General features: G+C 56.8%; 2 long non-coding RNA genes across 2 annotated transcripts in view; both read left to right on the forward strand.

The window, feature by feature from the left end:
• The first annotated feature begins 511 nt into the window (after positions 1-511).
• Positions 512-7,321, forward strand: LOC135325315 (uncharacterized). The gene is made up of 3 exons (XR_010386394.1): positions 512-2,710; positions 2,838-3,029; positions 3,445-7,321. It is a non-coding gene; the product is annotated as an uncharacterized LOC135325315 (long non-coding RNA).
• A 773-nt stretch (positions 7,322-8,094) lies between these two features.
• The window catches only part of LOC135325314 (uncharacterized), a 52,983-nt gene continuing 39,793 nt past the window's right edge, over positions 8,095-21,284 (forward strand). Inside the window, exons 1-2 of the long non-coding RNA XR_010386393.1 lie at positions 8,095-8,421; positions 10,372-10,559. This is a non-coding gene — a long non-coding RNA (uncharacterized LOC135325314). The remainder of the gene's footprint in view (positions 8,422-10,371; positions 10,560-21,284) is intronic.

The raw sequence follows: 21,284 nt of genomic DNA on the forward strand, positions 1-21,284 counted from the left end.
AACACTCAGACTGCTATAATTCAGCCAACTTGCATGGAGTGGGTCACGGTAATTTTCTGAAGCCCCCCCCTCAAACCAGGCTGAGACTTCTGCTGCATGGGAGGGATTATGCCCCAATCCTGATCGGACTCTATCTCATGGGACTTGGGGTTTTGTTTTCTGGCTGCAGATTGGGTCGTGCCCCCTTCTTACCAACAGGTAAGTTTGCCTTTCAATCCTCAGTTTTTCACCCAAACCATTTTGCTTTTCATCTTCCCAAACTCTCCTCTGGCCTTTTTGATGTCCCCTCCCCCCCCCCCCCATTTTTATCTTTTGCAACCAAATCCTGCACGATCTAGGTGAGTTTTTAGTTCTCTTTCTCTCTCTGTGGCCCCTTTGTTCTTGGCTATTTTTGGGAGTAAGACCTCAAGTTTTGGCAGTGTTGTTGATTCTGGCAATTTTACAGGCAGGCCTGCCCCAAAACGTTGTGGAGAGATTTGGGCACTGAAATAGCACTGGGGGGGGGGGGGCTTAAAATGAGGCCAATCCAGTTGGACTTTAATCCCGTTTACCTGCTGCCCCTGCTTTCATCACCATGAAACTGCCTTGCTGTAGCTGAGGGGTGACAAATACTCCATTCCCCCCGCCCCCCCCCCCACCCCCCGTTCCACAACTCCAGCCATTACTAATGCAACCAACGTGCTGCCCAGGCGCATGCGCAGTGGCGCCGGCGTACTTCGTGCTGCCGGCGCACGATTACAAACCCGTACGGGGTGGGGGGAGGAAATCATTCCGCGCATGCGTAGTTGCGTCAAGCTGCTCTCTGCTGCCCTCGCTTGATCGCACGCCAGTACTGCAGCCCGCCGAGGAAACGCATGCGCAATGCCGCCATCGTGCTCCCCGCTGCCCTCGCATGATCACAACCCAGGACTGCAGCCGGTCGGCGTGCACATGCGCAGTGCTGCTCGCTGGCTTCCGTGCGGCTCTCCGGCGTTTCGGTAACGGGTGAGGGGATTGGCCGTGCTCGTCGCCCCCTCCCAGTGCTCATGGACGGTCGCGCAGAGGGCTTTTCGTTATCTGTGCGTCCTGGGGGCGCGGGGACGGGCAGTGCCGTCTCGGAGCTGCTCCGCGGCGCTCTCTCCTCGGGGCAGCCCCAGCGCCTGCTCGCTGCTCCCGGGCGCGGGCAGAGCAGCCTCGGGGCACTCGCTGTGAGCCCCGCGGGGCTGCGGTTCCCCCGCGGGAGCCGGCCGGCTGCAGCGCCGTGCTGCGAGCGCGTGAGGCCGCCCTTGCGGGTCTCGCCGCCCTCCTGCTCCCCCCGCCAGGCCCCTCCCGCGGGGTCCTTCGTCGGCGCATGCGCGGTGCTCGAGTGCCAGGGCCCTGCTGCGGCTGCGCTCCTTTCGCCGCCAGCGCATGCGCGGCGGCGGGGAGCAGCATGGCGGCAAGCAGGGACGGAGTTTTCGCTGGGCAGCGGCGGGTGAGGGCTGAGGACCACCTGGAGTCGAGCATGTGGGGGGCTCCGGTGAGGAGAGCGCGTATAGTTGGGTGGTCGCGGGGGTTGGACTGTGTCCTGCCCGCTGAGGCCGTCGCTGCGTGGAGGCGGCGGTGCGGGGCGAGGGGACGGGGGGCTCGGGCCCAGCTCCGCACCGCGCCGCGCCGGGAGCACGGGGCAGGGTCTGCGCGAGGCAGGGTCTGCCTGAGCGTGGGTCTGACTCTCCCTTTTCCATGTGTCGTCGCCTGTAGGGTCCCGGTTCCTCCCCAGCGTGGGCCGGGCTATGCGCTCGCCCCTGCGGACACAGCCTGGAGGAGCGGGGGAGGGCAGGCGGGCCCCGGAGCAGGATCGGGGCACGGCGTCCGCGGGGGGACGGCTCCTGTTGCAGCAGGCGTGCCCGAGAGTGCTGCTAAGTCACAAGGAAGTTTAAAACCTCCGGACCAAACAGGATTAAGGTCCATTTGAGTCAGGTACAATTAGCACAGCCCCAAGTTATTTACTTGAGAATTGTCACTAGGTGAGCTAGAAGTTGGATAGAAGAAAGACACTCCCAGGTGCCCTGAGGCTTCCCCCACCCCCAGGCACAGACTGTGGGCACCAGCCAACCTGGGCACCAACTGACTGAAACCTCCACTGAGCCTCACTGAGTTCTGCTCCCTCCTGTACAGCTGCCCCAAAGCCATGGGCTTCCCCGGTGCAGCATGTGTCGATGGGTCCTCCATCGCCTCTGACGTTTCCCCAGGCACTCGTACGCTACACAGGGGTCTGGATGTCTCCAGCAGTGGCACAGCAGCCTGATGCCTCCTCTTGTCTGGGGCATGGGGTCCTTCACAGCTCTTCTGGGATATGGGGCTCTTGGTGAGTTGGCTGCTTAGTCTAACTTCCCTGTCACGGCAAGCCCGACTGTCGCCGTAGCTTCCAAACCAGGGGCTGGGGGAAGCGATATTCGTGGCTCGCGTATTCTCATTTACCTTGCTTGTTTGCATATTAGATCCACTTTTGTGCTTACAGACAACTTTGGATTCTTACAATTTTCTGCAGAGCTTTGATTTTTTTTTTTTCTTCTTTCTTTGCTCTGTACTTTTGCAGGGCGATGGATTTTACTCTGCCTCCATCAACAGGCGCTGGCTGGCAAAGTCGTCGTGTCCCAGCGGAGACTCTTAGGCAGGACGGGAGGAGTTTGGATCCGCAGCCTGCCAGAAGAGCGTCGCCCGGGAGGGGTCGCTTGAGCTCTAGGCGCTGGTGCGTACGGCTCGTTCTGTCAGACGTGAAGAGGTTTTTTTTTTTTTTTTGGTTGAAGAAATTTTAGTTTGGCTTTACACCTGTAGCGGTAGTATTTTTTTGTATTTATAGATTGCGTTAATCCTAGGCGTTCGGAACCTCGGGGAACAGCTGTATGCTGCTGTGAAGAGCTACAGGCTACCACCGCCCTCAGACCTTTGTAAGTTGTCACATGTCAAGAGTGGCCGGGAGAATCCAAATGTCAGCGGGAAGGTTCTCCGCCTGGTCCTGATGAGGAGCCTTTGGCCGTAGGAAGGTTGGCCGCGTCCCTACCAGACTTGTGAGTAATAAGCCGCAATTCAGGGACCGGCAAAGGAGGGGGGGGGAATAGCGACTGGTAGCCCGGTCACTATGGCGTTGCTGTTGCTAGCAGGGCCACGAGGTCCGTGTGAAGCCTCACCTGCCTGTTTGGAGCTCTGTTTTGGTCTGTTTACCTGGAATAACCAGTGAGGCCTAAAATAGGAGTTTTCGTGGCTAGATGGGTAAGCCGTGAACCCACCTGTCTTTGCTTTGCTTTGCTGCTTAATGTCATAACGGCAACTTGGGACTGCAGAATAAAAACTGCTACAGCGCTTCAGGGAGGAGCTACGTTTGCCCAGGTTAGGGAGCCATCATTAAAGCTTGGGGGGGGGGGGGGGGCAAGAGCTCTAAAATGAGAGTCTCCCAGTGACCTTGGTGGTTTGATTCATTTGCAGGATACTGTCCTGAGGGCTGGCAGCTTGAAGAGGAGCAGCTCAGCCCGTTTTTGTTGGTTTTGGTGATGCTGTTTTGAGGAAGCATGTAAGTACAGAAGGGGTCTGGGAGGGTTTTTCAAACAAGATGGGAAAGAGCAAGGAAGATTTGAGGGTGTGGAAAAACTAGGTGCCACAGGTGCTGAAGTTGTTAAGGGCATTTGAGGTTAAGCGTCTGAAAGGGGCTAATGCGCACGGAATAGTAAAATACCATGACCGAACGCAGGGTTCCTCCCCGGCCTGTGCCCACGCCCTTGCTCTTGCAGACGCCCTGGAGCCACAGGGAAACGGGCAAGCAGGCCCACGAGCGGGCTTTGGGCACAGTGGTGTGCAGTGAGCTCTGCGTGCTCGGCAGATGAGTGGGGTCGGAGCGTGGCGAGGGCTGTTGCGGGCTGTCTGGATCTGGATCCATCTGGTTCCGCTCCCTGTCCCTCTGTCCAGCGCTCCATCCTTTCCTTTCTTTCCCCATGGCTCCATCCAGTGCCCCATCCCTTCGTTTAGCCACTCCTTCCTCTGCCTGGCTCCCCATCCCGCTTTTACTCTTTTCATCCCTCTGTCAGTGTCTCCATCCCTCTAACTGGCTCCCTATTGCTCTATCCAGCTCTTCATCGTCCTCTTCCTCTCCCTATCCCACTACCTGCCCACTGTCCTTCCGTGCTGCTCCTCGTCCCTCTGCCGCTCGTCTGCCTCTCCATACTTCTCTTTGCCTTCCCAGCTCTCTGTCCACCCCTCCAGCCTTCTCTTTCTATTTCCATCCCTCTGTTCAGCTCCTCACCCATCTATTTGCCTCCCTCTCCCTCTTTTCCCCTGTTCTATCCCATCTCTCTATCTGAATTCCCCTCCCTCTTTTTCTCTCCCTACCTTTCTGGCCAGCTCTTCATCATTCCCATTCTCTTCCCATTGCTCCAACCAGCTCCCTGTCGCTGTCTTCCCATCCCCATTCCTCTGCCTGGTTCTCCCCCCTTCTCTTTTGCTTCCTGTCCCTCTGCCCACCTCCCCTTCCCTCTTTTTCTCTCTTCTGCTCCCTGGTCCTCTGTGCAGCCCTCCCTCCATCTGTGTGGCCCTCTCTCCCTCTCTTTCTATTCCTTTGTCCAGCGTCCTGACCCTGGGGCCAGGTCTCTATCCTTCTCTGTCTTTCTCCATCCCTCTGCCAAGCTCTCTACCCCTCTTTTCTCCTGTTCTGCTCCCTGTCCCCATGTCCAGCTGGAGGTCTGTCATTGCTGTGTGTTTTGGCTGGTGTGGCGGGTGCCGAGAGGCGGTTGGCGCTCAGCAGAGCTGGTGATCGGCAGCGCCCAGAGGGTGCCGTCGATCGGCCTGGTTCGGGTCATGGACACCTCTGCGGTGGCTCTGCCTGCGGAGGCGCGGGGCTGCGGGTGTGCAGCGGGGGAGCACTAGTGAGCTAGAGATGCTGTGGGGTGTGTAGTCGACAACGAAGAGGCTCCCGGGAAAGGTGTTGCGGAGGCAGAGAGCAGCAGAGGCTCCGAGTCCTTGGGTGTTTGGACAGGTGCTCGTGGTAGGACGGTCTGGAGCTGCTGCTGTTGTCTGTCCTACTCGTCAGCGCGGTCTGCAGTTACGGCCTCTTGTCTGCCTGTGCGCAGTCAGGGCTGCTGCACGGTGCAGCTTGACTCGCGATCGCGACGCTGGCATCGAGCCCACTTTTCTGTCAGGTCTGCCTTTATGCAAAGTAGTGTCTTCCCTATGTCTACAGCTCAACCCGTGTTGTTGATTTAATGCTTCCTGAGGGGTGATGCTGTGCTGTCAGCACCCCCCCTCCTCCACTGTCGCTTCCTGATGAAGGATGCTTTGAGTTTATCTTAGTAAGTGCAGTCGTTTATGTAGCTTCTGGCTCGTTTCTTTCCTTGGAACTCCTTGCTCTTTGCTGTTCTGGTCCCTCCAAACAATTTCTGCTTCTAGTATTATTAATGCTGGGCCGTAAACCTTCCAGAGCTTCCTTCTTTGAAGTCCAGGAGTTCAAGGAGTTCCAGTATTGTTTGCACTTTGAGAGTAAAGGTACTTCACAGCTGATGTCTTAAGTATGCAACTGTCTTACCTGGGATTTTTGTTTTTGCAAGTTACTGTTTCTTTCAGGAGCCAGCTACAACAGTAACTTCTCTGCTATAGCAGAGAAATGGGGTTACGTGTGTATGAGCAACAGTGTCGTAGTACACAGCAAAACCATAATCTACAGTACTGGTAGCATGAATCAGTTTCCCATCAGCTCCGTCTCTCTGGAGTTTGGAGTTTTTGGAGGCCTTAGTTTTATCCTGCCTTGGCTGGACAGTGCTTTCTCAGAATGTCTGTCGGAGGCAGAGTTTCCCTGCGGAGGACCATCTACGGAAGGCTGGAGGTGGCCGGGTGCCTGAGCGAGCCTGCCTGTCCGTGAGAGCTGCTGTGACATCTTTGCGATGAAATTGAGCCAGAGAGGGTGACTGAAGCAGCACAGAGGGTCAGTCATAATTGTGGGAACAATTACGGGCCTTGGACTAGGGAGTAGTTCTAGGAGGGCCGTGCAGTTGCCTGGCCTCTCAGTTCTGGCCTCTGCAGGTGCTGAAGCCCAGTCGGGCAGTCAAAGGAGCCTCGTCGCAGCCGGGAGCTCTGCGGAGATGCGCGGCTGGCCGTGGAGGGTGAGCTCTGACTTGCAGCAGGGACACAGCTAAGTCCTGGGCTGCTGCATCATATGCGAGCAGCACTGGAAGGTGCAAGGTGGTTGTCCCCTAAGTGGTTACTGGTGTCGCTGGCTGTGGATGTTTGCCCACGGAGCTGAGAGGACCAAAAATATGAATTGTCTGACACAGAGATGAATTAGTGCTTGCAGGCTTTCAGGTAGGTTCAGTGCAAGTGCAGCTTAGTGCAGTCCCGTGGAGTGACGCTTGCACATGCTCACATTTGAATGGTGGCTAAAACCAAGCCTCTAAACAGCAACTGTAATGTGATTCTGGTGCATGTCTTCCTGTTCTGCTGTGCTTCTAAATGAAGGGAAAACTTAAGCTGTGGGCAAAACTCCTTGGCTTCTCTTTACTGTTTTCATGCGCATGGGTGCTTTGGTGTTTGTCGCTTAAAGCTGAGGGTTTGGAATTTTTCACTTAAGGTTTATTGTTTAGTTTGTTGTTGAGGGTCTCTCACTCGGGAGTTATTGTTTATTCCTTTCTTTTGTGGGGCTCAGTCTTTATCAGTCAGTGTTTACAGTTTGCTCATGTAGCGATCAGGGCACAGGATTTAAAATCCAACCTCATCCATAAATTTTAAAGCCTCGGCAATCACTGGCGTTCCAAGACTTGCAGTTTGTCACTTAGCGTTCAGGGCTTATGACCTGCTGAGCAATGAGAAGGGCTAAATCCTTAGATAATAAACTGTAAGCCCTGAAGCCTAAGCAGCAGGCTGCAAACCCTCCTTTGGGGTTTGTAACGTTCCCCTGTACCCAGCATTCAGCTTTGTGCGCTGACCTGAGCTCTGGATTTGATATGGCGCAGGCCGATCACACTGAGACTGGCAATGTGACAGGCGAGCTGAGAGCTGTGGAAGTGTCTTGCAGGGCTCTAGCCTGGGGTAGGGCAGAAGTGCAGACAGGCGAGATCAGGCATTTTCCTCTCATCTCTGAGATGAATCCTAGCCCTGAAGGAAAAAGCAGAGGAGTAGGCTGTCGGCTACTCGGACAGCTGCCACGTCAAGGGCAGCAGCAGGAGCTGACCCTTTCCGACGGACGGATGGACACTGGTGTGGTGATGACTCTTCAGGCATCACAGGTAAGGGGAAGCATGCTGACACTGAGCTCCATGGCAGACTCTCTTCCAGGTGTTGTTTCTGTGCAGTAAAACAATAAATAGTTGCCTTATTCTTTGCACTCATGTCTGTGGTTCCTGCTGTCGGTTTGCTTGAAGATGTGTCTGGGGCTGGGAGCTGGTCCCTGCGTCCCTTGTACTTTGGAGTCCCCGTGCTTCCCAGGGAGCCTGGTGCTGTTCCCAGAGCTGCGGGGAATTTCCCTTGCGTTGCCTGGACCCCTGGGGCTCTTGGGGGTGTTTCCCATCATCGTGGGGGCAGCCAGAGCCCCTGCAGGGCTGCCTGAGGTCCCCAGACTGCTTCTGGATTTGCTTTCAGCACTCCACAGTGTCCCTTGTGTGTCTGGGGCCAGGGCCTATGTGCCTGGAGCTGGGAGATAATTTCTGGGGGGATGGAGGAAGCCTGCAGGCACCATCCTGTCAGCTGCACTGAGCCCTGTGACATGCCTTATGACCCCTCTGGTGTGCACCAAGGCCCTTCATTTGTATTTTGGTTTGTCCCAGAGCCCTGCATTTGCCCTCTGATGCCCTCAGGACCCCTCAGTTCACATTCTGGGTTGCCCCTGAGCCCTCTGCGTGCCTTTCACGCTGCCCCGGGGCCCCCTGTGTGTTTTGCGGCACGGCGCAGAGGTCTCTGTTTAGCTTTTTCTCCTGCCCTGGAGTTTTCTGGGTGCTTCTTGGTGTGCCCCAGGGCCCTCCTTTTGGTGCCCCCAGAGTCACTCTGCTCTGTCATTGCTTTTTTGCCTTTTTTTTTTTTTGACTTGTGTTGCACCCAGAGCTCTCGATTTGTTCTCTTGTCCTCTGCATACTCCCCTTTCCTCTCTCTACAGCCCAGGGCTCTCCCTTCAGCTTTCAGGAAGCTGCTGGCAGGAGAGTGGGGGTGCCTCTGCTGCCCTGGCAGCCCCAGCTGTCCCTGAAGGGGCTGATGGCCAGGCCCCCTGCCCAGTTCCTGCAGGCCCACAGCTGCGGGCCCTGGGGCTGGGATGAATGCCAGGGGGAGCTGGGTGGCAGGACGAGCCCCAGGTGGGGCTGAGGGCAAGGGCGGGCATGCGCTGGGGCTGCAGCCGCATTTGGGGGAAGCTTGCATTGAGGCCGGACCTGGACAATGGAGCTGCCGCGGAGCACCGCCCACTGGGACCGGCCCGGCGGCCGCCCCGCGGAGGAGGTGAGCGGGGCCGGGGGAGGCGCGCTGCAGGCTGCGGATCCCGCATGTGCCGGGGGTCCCGGTGGCTGGGAGCGTCCCGGGCAGCGCAGCGCAACCGGGGCCAGGGAAAGCAGTGGGGGCTGAGGACGTGGTGGGGAAGAGGGGTGCCCTGGGGCCACGGAGGCGGGGGGAGGAAGGGGGTGCGCCGGGGCTGTGGTGCGGTTTACTGCACGGTCGCGGGGGGGGGTCTCCTGTGTCAGCTCGGGAGCTTGTCGGGGAGCGGGGGGGGGAGGAGGGATCGCAGCGGAAGCCTCAGGGAGGGTCGCGGGGGGGCAGCGGCAGTGTCGCAGCTGACCCGGGGCCGGTCGCGGGGGTGGCGGGGGAGCCCCGGGCCGGTGCTGGGGATCGCGGGGCCGCGCTCGGGGCTCTGCGGCGGTTTCCGGGGGGAAGGGGAACGGGGGCGGGACGGAACGGCATCTCCACGGAGTCAAACCTCACCGAGCGCTGCGGCCCCCAGCATGCCGGGAGCGGTAGTCTTCCGGCACTGGGCTTCCGGGCGGCCATGTTGTTTTGTGCGGCATGCCGGGAGCGGTAGTCTTCCGGCACTGGGCTTCCGGGCGGCCATGTTGTTTTGTGCGGCATGCCGGGAGCGGTAGTCTTCCGGCACTGGGCTTCCGGGAGGCCATGTTGGTTTGCGCGGCATGCCGGGAGCGGTAGTCTTCTGGCACTGGGCTTCCGGGAGGCCATGTTGTTTTGCGCGGCATGCCGGGAGCGGTAGTCTTCTGGCACTGGGCTTCCGGGAGGCCATGTTGGTTTGCGCGGCATGCCGGGAGTGGTAGTCTTCCGGCACTGGGCTTCTGGGCAGCCATGTTGTGCCTCTCGAGGTGGGCGGGGGGGGGGGGCAGGTCTCTGCCAGCGGGGTTCCCACCAGCCAGCCGTGTTTTGCTCTGTGGCAGGCCAGGAGCTGTAGTTCCAGGTGCCGGTGCCTTCTCAGCCCTGCAGCAGTGGCCCGCTGGGTCTGTTCCTTACTGGACATGTGCCGCTTGTGCAAGAGTCCCCGTAGGTCACTGGGCACAGTGGAATTTCCCTGTTTTTTCCTGGTACAGGGCAGGAAGCGTTTTCCATCTCTGGTGTGACCAGGCAGGCTTGTCCCCAGGGGCTGGGGCTGTCCCTCTTGGAAATGAGCAGGGCTGGGAGAGTAGGAGGGGTGCTGTGGGCTCCTGGGAGTCGTAGCTTTGCTCAGGATTGGGGCCAGTTAGGCAGCCGCTGAGGAGCGGCGGTGCTGGGAGGGCGCAGTGCAGAGCTGTCCTGCTGTGCAGCACAAGGGAAAGTCCTCAAGGAAATGTGAACAGCACCGTTTCTGTCCAAGGACCCTAACACAGCCTGAGACACCCTGGAACAGCCACCCCACAGCAGCACCAGGGACACCATGTCACTGCCTCCCGAGGGCACTGCGTTCAGCTACCTTTAACTGTGTGGAAAGAGCCTGCAGGCAGGAGCCCTGGCCACAGATACAGAGAATCCCCAGTTGCCCCTAAGCATCTGGAACTATATGCATTTTCTTTACAAAGATGCCATCTCTTTGATGCCTTGCTGCTGCTTCTGTGTTGCTTGGTGCCCAAGTCTACTATGTTCAGATCCACCTTTCTTGCTGCCCTCTGCTCTGTCTGAGCTGCTCGCCAGATCAAAAGGCGTGTGCACCTAAGAACTAGGCCAGGGTGTCCCTGCTGCCTGCTGTAGGACAAACAGGAGGGCAAATCGGGACAGGACATGAAAGTACACGTGGATGAGAAACAGCTGCTTTAGAGGTCTAAGACGCAGGGGCAACTGAGAGGAGTGAAAGGAGCAGGGGAAAATGGTGATGAGGAAGGTGTGCTGTTAGAGGCAGTACAGTGGAGGAGAGAGGGGAAAAATTGCTCCTATGATGAAATAAAAACTGACCTTAAGAGAGATTTGCTTTTTGCTCTTCAGGTTATGAATAGGCATGACTTCCTGAGAACTGTTCTGAGCATGCAGTGTTGCAGGTCACGACTGCCTGGGCAGCGATCCCCAACTTGTCTGCCGAGACTACGCGACAGCTCACAGCTGCCTGTGCAATGAAAGCAAAGGCCAACTTCTCAGAGGGAAGAGGCAGGCTCCAAGCAGGAGGATTATGGCAGGTGAGTTAATGCCCCAGAACCTTCAGTTTTCCTCCTTGTCCCCCCAGGACTCACCCACTTGCTCACTAGTTCTCTCAGGACCAATCTATTTGCCTTTAGGTGTGCTCCAAGGCACTCCATTTGTTCTCTTCTCCCTTCTGAAGTCTGTCTCTTTCTAGTTCCTACAAGATTACTCTGACATTTGGTGTTTGTGGGCCCTTTGGTAGCATCCAGACTCCTATGTTTGTCCTCTTGTCCTATTAAGTCCCCTCTCTTTTCCCTCTAGTCCCCTCAAAACCTCTCTGTTCGCCATTGGTGCATCCCAGAGCCTTTGCTTTTCCCTCTAGTCCTCTTGGGATGCCTCTGTTTGCCCTCTAAGCCCCTTAGGATCCATCTCACTGCCCTTTAGCCCCATCAGAACCCCTCTGATTGCCACACACTCCCCTCAGGACACCTGGGTTTGCCTTGGGAGTACCTTGTGCTCCAGCACCCCCTAAATGCTCTCAAGTCCCACCACAGCTCCTGCTTGGGAGTTCTCCATTTCTCTCACATCCCTTTGTCCTCTTTGTTTGCTTCTTAGTGCATACCGTATCCCTCCATTTCCTTTCGGTGTGCCCCACACCCTCTCAATTACCCTCTACTCCCTTCAGAACCCCTGCATTTGTTTTCCTAAACTCCCCAGAACCCTGTGTTCTATTGCGCTCCAGGGCTCTGTTTGTACCCTAGTCCCATCAGCACCCATCCTTTTCCATTTTGGTGTGCCCCAGTGCCCATTGTGTGCTATCTGTTCCCCTCAGGACTCCCACATTTGCCCTCTAATCCCCACAGAATGCTTCCTTTGGCCCGTGGGCTCCCTAACGACCCCTCTCCCCACCCTGTGAGCCTTCGGTGTGCACCAGAGACATCCTTCTGATGTGCCATCCTACAACCCAATGTGTGCCCTCTAATCTTTTCGAGGCTCTTCCATTTTGCAATCTAGTAAACTTAAAACTGATCCCAAAGTCTTCATTGTGACCTAGAGGCCTCTGTTTGATGTCTAGTCCCCTTAGGACTGCTCGAGTCCTCTCAGAAGCCCTCCGTTTGACTTCATTGTGCACCAGAGGCTCAATTGGGCATGTAGAGTCCTTAGGACCCCTCTAGTACCCTCAGAACCCCTCCTGTGGCCTTTGTAGTGCTCCCAGAGCCCTTTTTTGGTCCACCAGCTCTCATAGGACTTCTCTAATTCCTTCAATATCCCTCTTTTGGCCTTCATTATGCAGGAGCCTTCTGTTGTCCTTCTAGCTCTCCAAGGACCCCTCTAGTCCCATCAAGAGCCCTCCTTTTGCCTTCAGTGTTCCCTATAGCATTTTTTTCCTTCCTTCTAGTCCCTTTACAGCCCCCCCCCTCCCCCAGTCTACTCTAGGTGCCTCTTTTGGCCAAAATTGTGCCCCAGAGCCTTCTTTTGGCCCTCTAGAACCAGGAGGACCCCGCTAGTCACCTCTGAATCCCTCTGGAGGCCTTTGTTGTGCCCCAGAGCTGTCTTCTGGCTCTCCTCACCCCTTAGGATCCCTCAAATGCCTCCTAAGAACCCTTCCACAGGCTGTCCTTGTTCCCTAGAGTCTTTTTTTGCCTTGTAGACCTGTTAGCACCCCTCCAGTGCACTCTCGAACACTCTTTTGGACAAAATTGGGCCCCAGAGCTCTTTGGGCTCTCCAGACCCTAGAGAATCTCTCTTGTCCCCTCAGACCGCCTCCTGAGCTCATCCTTGCTCCCCAGGTGATACTTTTTCGGCCATGTAGACCTCTTAGGACTCCTCTACTGCACTTTGGACTACTCCTTCAGGTATCCCTTCTGTCCTGGAGCTAACTTCTGGCCCTTGGGCCCTTTTAAGACCCCTCTAGTCCCTTGAGAACGCCTCCGGAGGCCTTTGTAATGCCCTGGAGCCCTTCTTTGGCCCTCTGGAGATCCAAGTGGCCCTCTTGTCTGTGCTCTGGACAATCCGTTTGCACAGAATTGGGCCCCCCAGCTCTCTTCTGGCCCCCCAGACCCCTCAGACACCCTCTAGTCTCCTCGCAACCCCTCCAGATTTCTCCCTTCTTCCCCAGAGATATTTCTTGACCATGTAGACGCCCTAGGACCCCTCTAGTGCGCTCTGGACCACTCTTTTCCACAGAATGGGGCCCCCCAGCTCTGTTAAGGACCCCAGGCCCCTTAGGCCCCTTAGACACCTTCTAGTCTCCTCGCAACCCCTCCAGATTTCTCCCTTCTTCCCCAGAGGCATTTCTGGACCATGTAGACACCTTAGCACCCCTCTAGTGCACTCGGGACGCCTCTTCTCCACAGAATGGGGCCCCCCAGCTCTCTTGTGGACACCCGACCCCTTAGACACCCTCTAGTCTTCTCCTAACTCGTCCAGATTTCTCCCTTCTTCCCCAGAGGCATTTCTGGACCATGTAGACTCCTTAACATCTCTGTAGTGCGCTCTGGAGTCCTCTTTTCCACAGAATGGGGCCCTCCAGCTCTCTTCTGGCCCCCCAGACCCCTTAGACACCCTCTAGTCTCCTCGCAACCCCTCCAGATTTCTCCCTGTTTCCCCAGAGGCATTTCTGGACCATGTAGATGCCCTAGAACCCCTCTAGTGCGCTCTGGAGCCCTCTTTTCCACAGAATGGGGCCCCCCAGCTCTGTTAAGGCCCCCAGACCCCTTAGACACCTTCTAGTCTCCTCGCAACCCCTCCAGATTTCTCCCTTCTTCCCCAGAGGCATTTCTGGACCATGTAGACGCCCTGGAACCCCTCTAGTGCACTCTGGACCTCTCCTCTGTACAGAATGGGGCCCTCCAGCTCTGTTAAGGACCCCAGGCCCCTTGGACACCTTCTAGTCTCCTCGCAACCCCTCCAGATTTCTCCCTTCTTCCCCAGAGGCATTTCTGGACCATGTAGACGCCTTAGCACCCCACTAGTGCACTCTGGACCTCTCCTCTGTACAGAATGGGGCCCCCGATCTGTCTGCTGACCCCCAGACCCCTTAGACACCCTCTTGTCTCCTCGCAACCCCTCCAGATTTCTCCCTTCTTCCCCAGAGGCATTTCTGGACCATGTAGATGCCTTAGCACCCCTCTAGTGCGCTCTGGAGCCCTCTTTTCCACAGAACGGGGCCCCCCAGCTCTCTTCAGGCCCCCCAGACCCCTTAGACACCCTCTAGTCTCCTCACAACCCCTCCAGATGTCTCCCTTCTTCCCCAGAGGCATTTCTTGACCGTGTAGACGCCTTAGCACCCCTCTAGTGCACTCTAGACCCCTCCTTTGTACAGAATTGGGCCCCCCAGCTCTCTCTGGGACCCACAGTCCCCTTAGACACCCTCTAGTGTCCTCGCAACCCCTCCAGATTTCTGCCTTCTTCTCCATTGGCATTTCTGGACCATGTAGATGCCTTAGCACCCCTCTATTACACTATGGCCCCCTCTATCCCACAGAATGGGGCCCCCCACCTCTCTTCTGGTCCCCCAGACCCCTTAGACACCGTCTGCTCTCCTCGCAACCCCTCCAGATTTCTCCCTTCTTCCCCAGAGGCATTTCTTGACAGTGTAGATGCCTTAGCACCCCTCTAGTGCGCTCTGGACCCCTCCTGTGTACAGAATTGGGCCCCCGCAGCTCTCTTCTGGCCCCCAAGACCCCTCAGACACCCTCTAGTCTCCTTGCAACCCCTCCAGATTTCTTCCTGCTTCCCCAGAGGCATTTCTGGACCATGTAGATGCCTTAGCACCCCTCTAGTGCACCTTGGACCTCTCCTCTGTACAGAATGGGGCCCCCGATCTGTCTGCTGACCCCCAGACCCCTTAGACACCCTCTTGTCTCCTCGCAACCCCTCCAGATTTCTCCCTTCTTCCCCAGAGGCATTTCTTGACAGTGTAGATGCCTTAGCATCCCTCTAGTGCGCTCTGGACCCCTCTTTTCCACAGAATGGGGCCCCCCAGCTCTCTTCTGGCCCCCCAGACCCCGTACAAAACCTCTAGTCTCCTCGCAACCCCTCCAGATTTCTCCCTTCTTCCCCAGAGGCATTTCTTGACCGTGTAGACGCCTTAGCACCCCTCTAGTGTGCTCTGGCCCCCTCTTTTCCACAGAATGGGCACCCCCAGCTCTCTTCTGGCCCCCCAGACCCCTCAGACACCCTCTTGTCTCCTCACAACCCCTCCAGATTTGTTCCTCCTTCCCCAGAGGCATTTCTGGACCATGTAGACTCCTTAACATCTCTGTAGTGCGCTCTGGACCCCTCTTTTGCACAGAATGGGGCCCTCCAGCTCTCTTCTGGTCCCCCAGACCCCTTAGACACCCTCTAGTCTCCTCGCAACCCCTCCAGGTTTCTCCCTTCTTCCCCAGAGGCATTTCTTGACAGTGTAGATACCCTAGCACCCCTCTAGTGCACTCTGGACCACTCTTTTCCATGGAATGGGGCCCCCCAGCTCTGTTAAGGCCCCCAGACTCCTTAGACACCTTCTAGTCTCCTCGCAACCCCTCCAGATTTCTCCCTTCCTCCCCACAAGCATTTTTTGAATGTGTAGACGCCTTAGTACCCCTCTAGTGCGCTCTGGAGCCCTCTTCTCCACAGAATTGGGCCCCCCAAGCTCTCTTTAGGCCCCCCAGACCCCTTAGACACCCTCTAGTCTTCTCCTAACTTGTCCAGACTTCTCCCTTCTTCCCCAGGGGCATTTCTGGACCATGTAGACACCTTAGGGCTCCCCTAGTGCGCTCTGGACCCCTCTTTTCCACAGAATAGGGCCCCCCAGCTCTCTTCTGGCCCCCCAGACCCCTCAGACACCCTCTTGTCTCCTCACAACCCCTCCAGATTTGTTCCTCCTTCCCCAGAGGCATTTCTGGACCATGTAGACGCCTTAGCACCCCTGTAGTGCACTCTGGACCTCTCCTCTGTACAGAATGGGGCCCCCCAGCTCTCTTGTGGCCCCCCAGACCCCTCAGACACCCTCTAGTCTCCTCGCAACCCCCCCAGATTTCTCCCTTCTTCCCCAGAGGCATTTTTTGACAGTGTAGACGCCTTAGCACCCCTCTAGTGCACTCTGGACTTCTCCTTTGTACAGAACTTTGGGACCCCCACATCCCGTAGACACTCTCTCGTCTCCTTGCAACCCCTCCAGATTTGTTCCTCCTTCCCCAGAGGTATTTCTGGACCCTGTAGACGCCCTAGAACCCCTCTAGTGCACTCTAGACCACTCCTTTGTGCAGATTTGGGCCCCCCAGCTCTCTGCTGGCCCCCCAGACCCCTTAGACATCCTCTAGTCTCCTCGCAACCCCTCCAGATTGCTCCCTTCTTCCCCAGAGGCATTTCTGGACCAGGCAAATGCCTGAGGAACCCTCTACTGCAATCTGGAACACTCCTTTCCACAGAATGGGGCCCCCCAGCTCTCTTGTGGCCCCCCAGACCCCTTAGACACTCTCTAGTCTCTTTGGAACCCCTCCAGATTTCTCCCTTCTTCCCCAGAGGCATTTCTTGACAGTGTAGACACCTTAGCACCCCTCTAGTGCACTCTGGAGCCCTCTTTTCCACAGAATTGGCTCCCCAGCTCTCTTTTGGGCCCCCAGGCCCCTCAGGCACACTCTCGTCTCCTCACAACCCCTCCAGATTTCTCGCTTCTTCTCCAGGGGCATTTCTGGACCATGTAGATGCACTAGCACCCCTCTACTGCACTGTGGAGCCCTCCTTTGTACAGAATTGGGCCTCCCCCAGCTCTGTTAAGGCCCCCAGACTCCTTAGACACCTTCTAGTCTCCTCGCAACCCCTCCAGATTTCTCCCTTCCTCCCCACAAGCATTTTTTGAATGTGTAGACACCCTAGAACCCATCTAGTGCACTTTGGAGCCCTCTTTTGCACAGAATTGGGCCCCCCAGCTCTCTTCGGGCCCCCCAGACCCCTTAGACACCCTCTAGTCTCCTCGCAACCCCTCCAGATTTCTCCCTTCTTCCCCAGAGGCATTTCTGGACCATGTAGACACCTTAGGGCTCCCCTAGTGTGCTCTGGACCCCTCTTTTCCACAGAATGGGGCCCCCCAGCTCTCTTCTGGCCCCCCAGACTCTTAAACACCCTTTTGTCTCCTCAGATCCCCTCCAGATTTCTTCCTGCCTCCCCAGAGGCATTTCTGGACCATGTAGACGCCTTAGCACCCCACTAGTGCACTCTGGACCTCTCCTCTGTACAGAATGGGGCCCCCGATCTGTCTGCTGGCCCCCCAGACCCCTTAGACACCCTCTAGTCTCCTTGCAACCCCTCCAGATTTCTCCCTTCTTCCCCAGAGGCATTTCTGGACCATGTAGATGCCTTAGCATCCCTCTAGTGCGCTCTGGACCCCTCTTTTCCACAGAACGGGGCCCCCCAGCTCTCTGCTGGCCCCCCAGACCCCTTAGACACCCTCCAGTCTCCTCACAACCCCTCCAGATTTCTCCCTTCTACCCCAGAGGCATTTCTTGACCGTGTAGACTCCTTAACATCTCCGTAGTGCGCTCTGGACCCCGCTTTTCCACAGAATGGGCACCCCCAGCTGTCTTCAGGCCCCCCAGACGCTGTAGACACCCTCTAGTCTCCTCGCAACCCCTCCAGATTTCTCTCTTCTTCCCCAGAGGCATTTTTTGACAGTGTAGATGCCTTAGCATCCCTCTAGTGTGCTCTGGACCCCTCTTTTGCACAGAATTGGGCACCCCCAGCTCTCTTCTGGACCCCCAGACCCCTTAGACACTCTCTAGTCTTTTCCTAACTCCTCCAGATTATTGCCTTCTTCCCCAGAGGCATTTCTGGACCATGTAGATGCCTTAGCACCCCTCTACTGCACTCTGGACCACTCCTTGGTGCAGATTTGGGCCCCCCAGCTCTGTGCTGCCCCCCCAGACCCCTCAGACACCTGCTAGTCTCCTCGCAACCCCTCCAGATTTCTCCCTTCTTCCCCAGAGGCATTTCTTGACCATGTAGACCCCTTAACACCCCTCTAGTGCACTCTGGAGCCCTCTTCTCCACAGAATTGGGCCCCCCAGCTCTCTTCGGGCCCCCCAGACCCCTTAGACTCCTTCTAGTCTCCTCGCAACCCCTGCAGATTGCTCCCTTCTTCCCCAGAGGCATTTCTTGACCGTGTAGACGCCTTAGCACCCCTCTAGTGCGCTCTGGAGCCCTCTTTTCCACAGAATGGGGCCCCCCAGCTCTCTTGTGGCCCCCCAGACCCCTTAGACTCCTTCTAGTCTCCTCGCAACCCCTCTAGATTTCTCCCTTCTTCTCCATGGGCATTTCTGGAGCATGTAGACTCCTTAACATCTCTGTAGTGTGCTCTGGAGCCCTCTTTTGCACAGAATGGGGCCCCCCAGCTCTCTTCTGGCCCCCCAGACTCTTAGACACCCTCTAGTCTTCTCCTAACTCCTCCAGATTTCTCCCTTCTTCCCCAGAGGCATTTCTGGACCATGCAAATGCCTGAGGAACCCTCTACTGCAATCTGGAACACTCCTTTCCACAGAATGGGGCCCCCCAGCTCTCTTCTGGCCCCCCAGACCCCTTAGACACCCTCTAGTCTCCTTGCAACCCCTCCAGATTTCTCCCTTCTTCCCCAGAGGCATTTCTGGACCATGTAGATGCCTTAGCACCCCTCTACTGCACTCTGGAGCCCTCTTTTCCACAGAATGGGCACCCCCAGCTCTCTGCTGGCCCCCCAGACCCCTTAGACACCCTCTAGTCTCCTTGCAACCCCTCCAGATTTCTCCCTTCTTCCCCAGAGGCATTTCTTGACAGTGTAGATGCCTTAGCACCCCTCTAGTGTGCTCTGGACCCCTCTTTTCCACAGAATTGGGCACCCCCAGCTCTCTTCTGGACCCCCAGACCCCTTAGACACTCTCTAGTCTTTTCCTAACTCCTCCAGATTATTGCCTTCTTCCCCAGAGGCATTTCTGGACCATGTAGATGCCTTAGCACCCCTCTGCTGCACTCTGGACCACTCCTTTGTGTAGATTTGGGCCCCTCAGCTCTGTGCTGCCCCCCCAGACCCCTCAGACACCCGCTAGTCTCCTCACAACCCCTCCAGATTTCTCCCTTCTTCCCCAGAGGCATTTCTGGACCATGTAGATGCCTTAGCACCCCTCTACTGCACTCTGGAGCCCTCCTTTGTACAGAATTGGGCCTCCCCCAGCTCTCTTGTGGGCCCCCAGACCCCTTAGACACCCTCTAGTCTCCTCGCAACCCCTCCAGATTTCTCCCTTCTTCCCCAGAGGCATTTCTGGACCATGTAGACACCTTAGCGCCCCCCTAGTGTGCTCTGGACCCCTCTTTTCCACAGAATGGGGCCCCCCAGCTCTCTTCTGGCCCCCCAGACCCCTTAGACTCCTTCTAGTCTCCTCACAACCCCTCTAGATTTCTCCCTTCTTCTCCAGGGGCATTTCTGGACCATGTAGACTCCTTAACATCTCTGTAGTGTGCTCTGGAGCCCTCTTTTGCACAGAATGGGGCCCCCCAGCTCTCTTCTGGCCCCCCAGACTCTTAGACACCCTCTAGTCTTCTCCTAACTCCTCCAGATTTCTCCCTTCTTCCCCAGAGGCATTTCTGGACCATGTAGATGCCTTAGCACCCCTCTAGTGCGCTCTGGAGCCCTCTTTTGCACAGAATGGGGCCCCCCAGCTCTCTTCTGGCCCCCCAGACCCCTTAGACACCCTCTAGTCTCCTCGCAACCCCTCCAGATTTCTCCCTTCTTCCCCAGAGGCATTTTTTGACAGTGTAGATGCCTTAGCATCCCTCTAGTGTGCTCTGGATCCCTCTTTTCCACAGAATGGGCACCCCCAGCTGTCTTCAGGCCCCCCAGACGCTGTAGACACCCTCTAGTCTCCTCACAACCCCTCCAGATTTGTTCCTGCTTCCCCAGAGGCATTTTTTGACAGTGTAGATGCCTTAGCATCCCTCTAGTGCACTCTGGACTTCTCCTTTGTACAGAACTTTGGGTCCCCCACACCCCATAGACACTCTCTCGTCTCCTTGCAACCCCTCCAGATTTCTCCCTTCTTCCCCAGGGGCATTTCTGGACCCTGTAGACGCCCTAGAACCCCTCTAGTGCACTCTAGACCACTCCTTTGTGCAGATTTGGGCCCCCCAGCTCTCTGCTGGCCCCCCAGACCCCTTAGACATCCTCTAGTCTCCTCACAACCCTTCCAGATTTCTCCCTTCTTCCCCAGAGGCATTTCTGGACCATGTAGACCCCTTAACACCCCTCTAGTGCACTCTGGAGCCCTCTTTTGCACAGAATGGGGCCCCCCAGCTCTCTGCTGGACCCCCAGACCCCTTAGACTCCTTCTAGTCTCCTCGCAACCCCTCCAGATTGCTCCCTTCTTCCCCAGAGGCATTTCTGGACCATGTAGATGCCTGAGGAACCCTCTGTTGCAATCTGGAACACTCCTTTCCACAGAATGGGGCCCACCAGCTCTCTTCAGGACCTCCAGGCCCCTTAGACACTAATCTCTTTGGAACCCCTCCAGATATCTCCCTTCTTCCCCAGAGGCATTTCTTGACAGTGTAGACACCTTAGCACCCCTCTAGTGCACTCTGGACCCCTCTTTTCCACAGAATTGGCTCCCCAGCTCTCTTTTGGCCCCCCAGACCCCTTAGACACCCTCTCGTCTCCTCATAACCCCTCCAGATTTCTCTCTTCTTCCCCAGAGGCATTTCTGGACCATGTAGACTCCTTAACATCTCTGTAGTGCGCTCTGGAGCCCTCTTTTGCACAGAATGGGGCCCCCCAGCTCTCTTGTGGGCCCCCAGACCCCTTAGACACCCTCTAATCTCCTCGCAACCCCTCCAGATTTCTCCCTTCTTCCCCAGAGGCATTTCTGGACCATGTAGATGCCTTAGCACCCCTCTAGTGCGCTCTGGAGCCCTCTTTTGCACAGAATGGGCCCCCCCAGCTCTCTTGTGGGCCCCCAGACGCCTTAGACACCCTCTAGTCTCCTCGCAACCCCTCCAGATTTCTCACTTCTTCCCCAGAGGCATTTCTGGACCATGTAGATGCACTAGCACCCCTCTACTGCACTCTGGACCACTCCTTTGTACAGAATTGGGCCTCCCCCAGCTCTCTTGTGGGCCCCCAGACCCCTTAGACACCCTCTAGTCTCCTCGCAACCCCTCCAGATTTCTCCCTTCTTCCCCAGAGGCATTTCTGGACCATGTAGACACCTTAGCGCCCCCCTAGTGTGCTCTGGACCCCTCTTTTCCACAGAATGGGGCCCCCCAGCTCTCTTCTGGCCCCCCAGTCCCCTTAAACACCCTTTTGTCTCCTCAGATCCCCTCCAGATTTCTTCCTGCTTCCCCACAGGCGTTTCCTGACCATGTAGACGCCTTAGCACCCCTCTAGTGCGCTCTGGACCCCTCTTTTCCACAGAATGGGCACCCCCAGCTGTCTTCTGGCCCCCCAGACCCCTTAGACACCCTCTAGTCTCCTCGCAACCCCTCCAGATTCGTTCCTCCTTCCCCAGGGGCATTTCTGGACCATGTAGACGCCCTAGATCCCCTCTAGTGCACTCTAGACCACTCCTTTGTCCAGATTTGGGCCCCCCAGCTCTCTTCTGGCCCCCCAGACCCCTTAGACACCTTCTAGTCTCCTCACAACCCCTCCAGATTTCTCCCTTCTTCTCCAGGGGCATTTCTGGAACATGTAGATGCCTTAGCACCCCTCTGGTACGCTCTGGACCCCTCCTGTGTACAGAATTGGGCCCCCGCAGCTCTCTCCTGGCCCCGCAGACCCC

This window comes from Dromaius novaehollandiae, chromosome 35, assembly GCF_036370855.1.
Source record: "Dromaius novaehollandiae isolate bDroNov1 chromosome 35, bDroNov1.hap1, whole genome shotgun sequence".
In the NCBI taxonomy this organism is placed as follows: domain Eukaryota; kingdom Metazoa; phylum Chordata; class Aves; order Casuariiformes; family Dromaiidae; genus Dromaius; species Dromaius novaehollandiae.